The 11,051-nt window shown below is 36.7% G+C and overlaps 1 pseudogene; it reads left to right on the forward strand.

Annotated features, from left to right (window-relative positions):
* Positions 1-340: 340 nt before the first annotated feature.
* Positions 341-1,248, forward strand: LOC149119426 (putative vomeronasal receptor-like protein 4; annotated as a pseudogene).
* Positions 1,249-11,051: the final 9,803 nt, after the last annotated feature.

Consider the following 11,051-nt stretch of genomic DNA (forward strand, 5'->3'; position numbering starts at 1 on the left):
TGTGTAGAGTATTTAAAAACATTTACAGAAAAATGCAATTAAGTTTATCTTGCTGCAAAAATGTTTGAAATTCACAAATATAGGAATCTTTAAAGGGTTCAGAATATGGATGTAGTGAAAAATTTCATTTGTTACAGAGAATGCAGAAATCTTACTACCAAAAATCCGTACAAAATATTTGGGGTTCCTTAAAAATAAGTGGGTAAAATAAAAATCATATTTGTGATAACTTTTATGACAGAAGAAAGAACACTGCTGACATAAGATCTGTTTTTGTTTTACAGGTATGTATCTAAAATGTTTCCTGTAATGCTGTTCATATGAAAAAAAGTTTCCACTTATGCTATCATTAAAAAATATGTATGTTTTTCAAGCTGCCATTGGAATCTTAGCCAACACCTTCCTCTTTCTCTTCCACATCTTGACAATCCACCGAGATCATAGACCTAAGCCCACTGATGTGACCACGTGTCACTTGGCATTTGTCCATATAATGATGCTACTCACAACACTGGAAATTTTATCTGCAGATATGTTCGAGTCACTGAATTTTCTAAATGACTTAAAATGTAAGGTTTTGCTCTATATGATCAGGGTGATGAGGGGTCTCTCCATCAGTACTACGTCCCTCTTGAGCATCATCCAAGTCATCACCATCAGCCCCAGCACCTTCTACATGTCAAGATTTAAACATGGACTCACAAATTATATTACTCAGGCTTTCTTCTGTTTTTGGTCCCTCAACCTTTCTTTCAATAGTAACATGATCATCTACACTGTAGCTCATTCCAACATGACCAAACTACTCAATGTCAATAAGTACTGCTCACTTTCCTCAATGAATTCTATCATCATGGAAATATTTTTCACACTTGCATTGTCCCAGAACATCTTCTTTGTAGGTATCATGCTACTCTCCAGTGCATACATGATGATTTTCTTATCTAATCATCAGAGGAGGTATGAGTACCTTCACAGCATAAGCATTACCCCAAGAACCTCCCCAGCAAAAAGGGCCACTCATACTGTCCTGCTCCTGTGAGTTTCTTTGTGATTATGTACTCTGTGGATATCACAATGTCATCTTTCTCAACTGTATTGTGGAAATATGATCCAGTTGTCCTGGATGTCCAGAGACTTGTGGGAAATGTGTATGCCATGGCCAGTCCTTTGATATTTTTTAGTTCTGATAAAAGAATAATTGGTACTCTGAAAAATGTGATTGATATGACAATTTTAACAAGTTGATGAAACAAATCTGAAAAACTGAATTCTAACTCTGTTAAATATTCAAAAAATTAGGGAATTTTAATTTTAATTTAAATGTGTAGAATTTTACTTGTCTTTTTACTTGTAACCTTTTTTTTTTTTACTTTGACAATGCCTCCCTTAGTTCAATGGTCTCCATGTATTGAAATTACTTCTTAAACTTTCCAAACTTAATGTAGGATTTTTTTTTCCTTTAGACTTGGCATCTATGAAGCAGCTTTTGCTACCTAATCCTTAGATCTTACTTCAGAAGGTAATCTGCATATTACTGTTTGTTGAAAGCATATTAACTAAGCATCCAATTCTAGTTTTACTGACAATTTCTCAATGATCTGTTAATAGTTATTTCTGCTTTCACACATATAAACTATGGAGATTTTTCTCATGTCTTCGCAGATTATCATCCTTTTCTCATTTAAGTCTTTTCTTTGATGTTACCACTTTTCTGAATTCACTGATTTGTGTCTTCTTGTCAATTTTGGATACCTGAACACTAAGTAATTCTTAGACTAGTTTCTTTAATTTCTTTTGTATAATCCACACAATTAGATTATTTAATTCCTTTTCATTCTAACCTTCGTATATGTAGGTTTATATTTTTAACTTCTATTGATTTTCTCTTTTTATTTTACTTCTACTAACTATGCTCAGTAGTTTTTTCTTTGGCTCAGTCTAATGTTTGACATACATTTTATATAAAGTAGACTCAATTTACTTGCTGTTTCCCAAATATGCCTTTTTATTCATTTGGTTCCTTGTTATTTTCATGTATTTTGTGATTCTCCCATCTGCATTGTATTGAATTACATGTTTTAAAGATAATCCCCCTGTCTAAAGCTTATGTAATGTGAAATTTTATTTTGGTAGGTTATTTCTGTGTGAAAAAGTAATTAAGATTATTTCTCATATAGTGAGATATCACCTTGGAATGTTTGCAGTTAGTTTTCTTTTATTGTTTTTGCCCCTCCAATCTGAACACCCAAAAAGATTTCTCATCTTCATAAGTCCTTTATGAATAAAGAATCTGTTTCTTAGTTTTGTTCCTTCCATGGAAAATTTATTTGGTTTGCTTTCCTAGTTTGGGGGGTTCTCAAATATTTCTTCCAACTTTATTAGACATTTTGGTGAATCTTACAGCATTTGATTATTTTAACTTTCTGCACTATAAGTTGTTGGACATATAACAGTTTCCCCCAAAGCACAATTATTTACAGTATACAAGATAATGTTTCACATAGATTTTCTGTAGTAGACAATCATGTTTCATGAGAAATCCCTTTTTCATTTTATTTGGAACATACTCCTCTTCCCCAGATTACTGTAAGTTAATGATAATGGGTAGAATATGATTAGTTTAATATTAAAATTTAATTTAAGCTTAATTTAATACCAGAAAACTGACAATATTTTGACAATTTTTATGAGTTATTACATTTCCTTACAATGTTCTCAATTACTGTTTTGCTATAGCGTTAACCTAATACTGGCAAGAACTAATTGTCCAAATTCAGGATTTTATCTTCAATCATCATTTTTCCTCATTGGCACTTTCACAACTCTACAAAAATAATCCTTCTGGATAGTCTATTTAAATTGTGAGTTAATATTTCTTTTTCTTTTTTTTTATTTGACAGATAGAGTTAGACAGTGAGAGAGACAGAGACAGAGAGAAAGGTCTTCCTTCCATTGGTTAATCCCCCAAATGGCTGCAATGGCAGGAGCTATGCTGATCCAAAGCCAGGAGCCAGGTGCTTCCTTCTGGTCTCCCATGTGGGGTGCAGGGACCCAAGCACTTGGACCATCCTCCACTGCCCTTCCAGGCCACAGCAGAGAGCTGGCCTGGAAGAGGAGCAACTGGGACTAGAACCTGGCACCCATATGGGATGTCAGCACTGCAGGTGGAGGATTAACCAAGTGAGACACGGCGCCGGCCCTAGCTTAAATAATCTTAATGAAATGTACATGTAGGTACAAATTGCTTGCTACATTTTACTTGATGGTTACTACTGTCATTAGAGTGCCAAGAAATTATGATATGCTGGATTTCTGTTGTGAGAGAAAAAATGACAGATTTTTATAATATATATATCTTTTTATTTAAACACTTATATCTGAATTCCGAAAAGGAACTTTATCATTTGCTTCCTTGTTATAATGTTGTCCATTTTTTTGTATGCTTAATTAGTCAAACTTTAAAATAAATTACTTAACATTATTTATATGCATGTAGTGCATTCATTGTTATTTATATACAGATAGATTTTAATGAATCAGTGAAAATGGCTGATTTCTGTGTTGATTTTTCTCTCTTGATATATTTGAAAGCATATTTTTTTCTTTTTTATTGAATCTATGTAATTAATTTGGAGCTTTGAACTATTAGGCCCATAAATATTTTGTGGCTTATAGTAGTGCCTAATATTATATGTTCTGAGTATTAACCCTTCTGATTCATCAAATTAATTTTGTTCATACCATCTTCAAACATAACTTAATTTTGTATTAATTCCTTCCTCTATATTAAAATACCAATTATTTTCAACTCAAAGTACCCAGAAAACCTATTTCCATGGACTTCTACAAAATAAGTGACTTAGAGGCAGATATTATGAATGATAACTGAAGAAATTAAATGAGTTTACTTAGAAGGTCATCTTTAATGTTTTGTGGAAAACACATATTATGAAAAAGTTACACATGGATTTCAAATTAGTGTTTCATCAAATAAATTTGCTTTTTAATTCCAGTGGATTGTGAACATTTCAAATTACTCCTGTATGTCAAGAAATGAACTGTGGACAGTCATTAAAGTAAAAATAAAATATTCACTAAAAATCTTCCCACATACAAAAGCTTCGGGTCCCATTACTAAATATGTGTCCACTAATACAGCTTTAACACCACTAGGTCATAAACATTCTGTACTCCTCAACATGGCTTTATAATTACTTTTTTTTGCATTGGACTTTGACATAGAAAAAATAAGTAAACACATAAAGAAAAAAAGCATGACTGTTACATATATCTATGTTGTTACCAATATCTATGATGTTGATTTATTCATATGGGTTTTAGTTAGTGCATAATGTCCTTCATTTTAGCCTAAGAAACTTCTTTTCTCACTTATTGATGGCCGTTCTAGGAACACAATTTCAATTGTCACATTATCTAATACAGAATTAATATCTGATAGCTGTGGTTGTTTCCCTTTCAGTGACTTAAATGTGCCACCCACTAACTTCTGACTGATATTGTTTTGTACAAAAAATCAGCTGTTATCCTCTTTGAAGGTGTTTGGTGAATCGAAAGTCACTTCTTTGTTCCTTTTAGGATTGTGCATTCTTATTTGTACATTAACTCTAGTAGAATGTTTCTTAGTGCAGATTTTTATGATCCATTCTCTTAGACTTCACTGATTATCTTACATGGGCAGATAACTGTTTTGCCATATTTGGATATTTTTAGCCATAATTTTCTAAATATTCTACCTCTCCTTCTCCACTCATAATGGGTATCCCATGATGCATGTGTTAGTACAATTGATGGTGTACTGCAAATAGCTTGCCTGTTTATTTTTTCATTTGCTATGTGTTTTACTAAATAACATAAGTAAAACATGTAACACATCTAGATAACTTAATTTGCCTTCTCTTGATGTTCATTGATTCCTGTCTCTTCAAAACTATTATTTAAATTTTTTCATAATTTTTAATTCCATATTTATATCATCATCTCCTCAATGTCTTGATACCTTATTCCCTATTTAATGCTTAAAAATCTTTATATTACATAATTTACTTTTTACATTTTGATTAAGAGGTAGCACTTGTATAGTTTAGTGGGGCACAGTATAAACTAGACAATCATACATCTTTCTCCTGCTTTCATTAACCCTCTGGGCATTTGTAGGGTATTTAACAAAATGTTTTTAAAAGTAATTATACTTTTCATAAGGAAATAAACTTTTTAAATATAAATTTTTCATAAGGAAAGTTTATGCCTTTTTTGACTGAAACATAATTTTCTTTTATAAAAGTGTTAATTTCATTTTGCTCAGAATTTGACAGTCTGGATATGTAATTTAGGGCTATTGTGGAAACCAGATTCCTTTGCATATCAGAGTTTTTGTGGCAGCTGCAGTCATACATTTCTATGAAGATCCTACCAAAATATTTTACAAAGTATACACTCCTTGTTGTGAGTTGTCACTGAAATTTCTGTTGTGTTCTCTCTGGATCAGATAGACTGTGACTTGGCAGAGATTTTCTTAAATATTAGTGCTTTGAAGATTATCTCTTCAAAAAAGATATTCATGATGGATGTGATGGATGGTCAAATTAGAAACTGGCTTTCACAGGGTTGTTTTGACCATACATTCATTCCAATTTAGCACATTCCAATGGAGTGACAGACCCATGGGTCTCCCTACTGAACATTTCTGTGCTCAATTTGAGTGAGTTCATTTTATACATTATGAAACCAAGGCCTAGGGAAAGGGAAGGCTTTACTCAGGATCATATTGGAAATACAAATTAGATTAGAGATGTTGTCATTAAAATCAGAGTAGAATGGGAAAACATAAAATTTTAATCAGGGATGTACATTTATGACTAAAGAAGTTAAAGGATATTTATGTGGCAATATGATAAGATTCAATCAAATAAATGATTTATTGTTAGGCAACTATTAAGTACCATTTTTTAAAAATTATTTATTTTATTTATTTGAAAGACAGAGTTACAGCAAGAGGTAGAGACAGAGAGAGAGGTCTTCCACAGATGGCCACAACAGCTGGAGCTGAGCTGATCTGAAGCCAGGAGCCAGGAGCCAGGAGCTTCTTCTGGGTCTCCCACATAGGTACAGGGACCCAAGGACTTGGACCATCTTTTACTGCTTTCCCAGGCCATAGAAGAGAGCTGGATGGGAAGAGGAGCAGCAGGGAATAGAACTTGTGCCCATATGAGATGCCAGCACTTCAGGCCAGGGCTTTAAACTGATATGCCACAGTGCCAGCCCCTAACTACCAATTTTCTAAGAAAACATTTTATTATTATTTATTATTTATTTGAAAGGCAATTGTGGCTGGTGCTGTGGCTTACTTGGCTAATACTCTGCCTGCGGTGCTGGCACCCCGGGTTCTAGTCCCAGATGGGGCACTGGATTCTGTCTCAGTTGCTCCTCATACAGTCCAGCTAGCTCTCTGCTGTGGCCTGGGAAGGCAGTGGAGGATGGCCCAGGTGCTTGGGCCCTGTACCTGCATGGGAGACCAGGAGGAAGCACCTGGCTCCTGGCTTCGGATCACAGTGCGCCGGCTGCAGCAGCCATTTGGAGGGTGAACCAAAGGAAAAGGAAGACCTTTCTCTCTGTCTCTCTCTCTCACTGTGTAACTTGGCCTGTCAAAAAAATTAAAATTTGAAGGCAATTACAGAGAGACAGATGCAGAGAGAGAGCAAGCTTCCATCCACTGGTTCATTTCCCCAAATGATTGCAACCATCAGAGCTGGACGATCTGAAGCCAGGGGCCAAGAACTTCTTCTGGGTTTCCCACGATGGTGCAGGTGCCCAAGCACTTGAGCCATCTTTTACTGATCTCCCAGGCCATAGCAGAGAGCTGAACTGGAAGAGGAACAGCTAGGACTACAACCAGTGCCCATATGGGATGCTGACACTCCAGGCAGTATCTTTACTCACCACACCACAGCACCAGCCCCAAATAAGTACCAATTTGAGAATATTGGTTTTGAGCAGTCCAGGAGATGGAGTCATGTAGGAATAGAATGAAAAATGCTGGTGGTAGAGGTAGATGGACTTGAGATCAGATCTTCAAAATACGGAAGTAGGTATTTTTTATTTAAGTATTTAGTATCATTGGAGTTGAGAGTGGAAAGTTCATGACTAAGCTCTTTTGAACTTCAGACAACAAATTGAACGAGGCTCGCACAAGCAGTGAATAAAGAAACAAATGTTTATTACAGGAAAGTAAAGTATACTCATTATGAAAATATGAGCTGGCCAACAGGCTGAGACCAAAGCCACTTGAATGCGGTCAAGGTCCGTATATTTATAGGGGTGGTTATTTGCTGAGAGGCAACCCTCCGTGTGGTTCTGAGATCATCTGGCATGTAAGCCATCTGGACATTACCACATGCATATGAAGGTCAAGTTTGCAACTTTTTTCCTTAGCTTCCCCAATTATCTCTTTACTGCCTCAAGGTCAAGTATAACGGCAAGGAGGTAGAGACTGGAAAAAGGAAAAGCACACTAAGACTACAAAATAATTTGAGAATTTGTTTTTCTCAGATTCCCCAATTAACCCTTAACTGACTCCTGCCTCGGTATGAGAAGAAAATAGTAGTTTAGGATTACTCAAATGTATAATGAAGGCAGACTTCTGTGTGTGCTTGTGTATATACATGTGTATGTGTGCATATGTGTGTGTGTGAGAGAGAGAGGGAGGGAGAGAAAGAAAGAAAGAAAGAAAGAGAGAGATAAATATGGTCAGGGCAGGTGAGTTTGGAGCTGGCAATTAGACATCATGATTAGTAAGTCATGTAAATAAGTTATTATTATAAGACAGTGTACTAAATATAGAAGAGAAGTGAAGATGGTGTTTGGGCTGTAGGTAGACATTAAGATGTCATCAGCTTTCAAATGTCCTTTAAAGATGTTAGACTGAGTGAGATTCCCTGAGAACAATTGTTGCAAGAAAAATAATTAGGAAGGGGCAAGAAGTAAAGTGTAGTGCATACAACATGGTAAATAATGAAGTAAAGCAAAACAAATAAATAAAATAAACCAACTAATAGGCTCTGTACCCTTGACCCAAGACCATCCAATAATTGATTTACCTCATGGAATTTGGAAACTTAATAATCTAGTAGCTGTCCAGGAAAGAAATTAAATTATGCAAATGAGAGATGTTATAAATGGATGTGGGCACTGGTGGGGGGGGTGTGGAAAGACCATGCCAAGTTGTAATTTGGAGGTAGAAGCTGCTATGAGTTAAAAGAGAGAAACAATTAATATGGAGAGTGTCAGAGCACTGAGACACAGAGAAAAGATGCTGAGAATGGGGACAGGAGGAGAAGCATAAAGGGGAGATCTCTTTTTCTTGAGAGAAAGCAAGTGTGGCAAAGTGTTAGTCTCCTCATTTTTACTGCTGAATGTTTTACCCTAACCCATGTCTAATCTAAGTGATTCTCACACTCTGCAACATGATATTCTCAAACAGAAATTGAGAAGCAGCAGGTGCCCAGGATCTGTTTGAACTTATGCAAAAGGTAATGCACTTGAGCCATCTTGCTATGTCTGTGGAACCTCAATGATTCATGTTCAAAAGCCACTGCTGACAGGTCTGGGGGCCTCTAATGTTGAAGAGCTATTAAGTGACCTCTATGACCTAGTAGGGTTTCCAAGGTCCCGCAGATCCCAGCATCATCTTTCCAGAGTCTGACTGAAGTGGTATGGGAGGGAGATACAGAATAGCAGGCACTCCTGCATCTATACGACATGATTTTAAGTGGATTATTTGAAATACTGCATGTCTTAATATATTTATGTCTTTCTCATCTGGGTCCTTGGGATGCAGTGTGTCCTGGTTGTTCTGAGACTAGATTCTTTCTGATTGTCTATTTTACATGATTTCCGAACTCTCAGCATCACAAGACTTTAGATCTGCAAAGCTCACCTTGCTCTTTCCTTAGACAGTTTAAGATTTGGAAAAAGTAATGCTTTAGAATATTTCAATATGATTTCACCTCTTAGGATAAGTCTTCCCTGAGCATGTACAGGTGGGATTGATAGTTGTTTCTATAAATCCATATAGAACCTCATAAGAGCATATCACTGCATTCATTGTTTTGGATCACAGAGGTTATTTCCATAACATCTTCTCCCACATTACTATGAACTTCTCATGTCCAATTCTTAATACTCAATGATTTCTGGTGTGTTCTTGGTACTCGAGTAAGGGAGGAGTGAGATCTATTCCTTACACTTATGCATGTAGGACACCCTTGAGACAGATTGCCAGATATTTTTTCTGAGAGAGAGAGAGAGAGGCCTGTGTGATGTGCTATCCTGTGTTTGTGAGAGGCCTGTGTACAAGGCCTGTGTTTAGGAGATAAGGCCTCTGTGTATGTAAGTTTCACAGGCTGTCATAGCCACAGTAACACTCATCTGGAGACAATGACTTACCTTTGTGGTAGAAGTGAGGCCAGAACTCAGTGCTTTTTACTGCCTGACTAGTATCCACGTGATAAGATGACAGAATTGAGTAAAAAAATTGTGTTCTTGGTTGATCATTCCTTTCTTCAGTCTGGAGGTCTTCTACATTTCAGTCTCTGTCTTGAGAATGAGAAGTAATCTAAAAAGACCCCTTACTTTGTGGATACTAGAGGTGAACAGGGAATGAGAAAACATCAATTAAATCATCACAAGGTGTAACATTCCAAATCCTGATATCTAAGTATTATTGAGGGTTTAGGGCTTGTCAGACACTAGCTGAGGAGTGTCTGTATCTGGAACTCTTTATACTCAAAAACAGTTTTGGGCATCAGGAATCATTGCCCTTTTTTATAGAGAATGCAAGGCATAGAAAGATCAAGTCACTTGGCTGATACTACGTGGCAGGTGAGCAGTCACTTACCAACAATCTGATCATAGTTTAGTCTATTTCTATAATCAGAACATCAAATATCACTTGTGAAATTTTGGAAATAGGACCAGGTTCACTGTCAGGACTTAATCATAATTGTTGAATCTCAATGGTTTGGGGATTCAGGAATAGGAAAATTTTATTTCTGTTCCTAGAACTTGCCCAGGGTTATTGATTGACATTTACCCCTAGAGGCTTCCTGCATGATTGTGAAGAACTTGATTGAAGTCTCTTCCTTAAGGTTCAGGAAAAGTATTCACAATGTAGCCTGGCAATTGCACTCAACTTTTCATGGCCATAATTGAGTTGTTTCCATGTGCTCCCTCCACTAGGAGACTGGTCCAGAAAGTGATGAGAAAGCATACTGTAGACACAAGAGCCCAGTCAGACAGCACATTTTAGAAAATAGAAAGTGATGAAATTGTGGAAAGATCCCAAGGAGACAGATGTCCACAGAAGGCAGCACCATTCATAAAGATACAGAGTCTGGGCAGATGGGTACTGGGATACCTCAGACACAGATCAAATCCTATAACTCCTCTTCCCCTAACCCTGTGACTTGGTGATGTGATCATTAGCCATCCACCCCCATCACTGCTCCTGCATGAGGACTGGCACAGGTATTGTGTGAGTGCCAAACACTGCAGGATGAATGCTCATGAGGGTGGATGTTTCCTTACATCCTCAGGTTTCAAGTCTTTCTTGGTGATGAGAAATATCATGTGGTGACAGTTGAGGCAGGGGCTTTCTATTGTCTGCTAGAATGGTGACTACATGGCCAGAATTACTACAGTGTCCTCCAGAATCAATAATACAGAGAATATGACCCAAGACTTCCTTTCTAGCTCTGGAATAAATCATTACTTACCACTTGAACTTCAGAGTCTTGAGAGGGCCACTAAAGAGTCATCACACCTGTCTCTGCTTCTAATGTGGCTCACCATTGTGTTTCTTATTGCATTTCTTCTCTCCCATCCCCTCAACTTCTAAGACCCTTACCAGTCTGTCACACTGATGACATCGTAGTCAGTGTGATCACCATGCCCTCCTGTCCCAATTTTGTCTATCAATGATTATTTGGAGCCTACTGTTCTGTTGTTCTGTCACTACTCCAATAAAATATACA

The sequence above is a fragment of the Oryctolagus cuniculus genome, chromosome Y (assembly GCF_051225735.1).
Source record: "Oryctolagus cuniculus isolate XC-2025 breed Fujian yellow rabbit chromosome Y, ASM5122573v1, whole genome shotgun sequence".
Classification (NCBI taxonomy): domain Eukaryota; kingdom Metazoa; phylum Chordata; class Mammalia; order Lagomorpha; family Leporidae; genus Oryctolagus; species Oryctolagus cuniculus.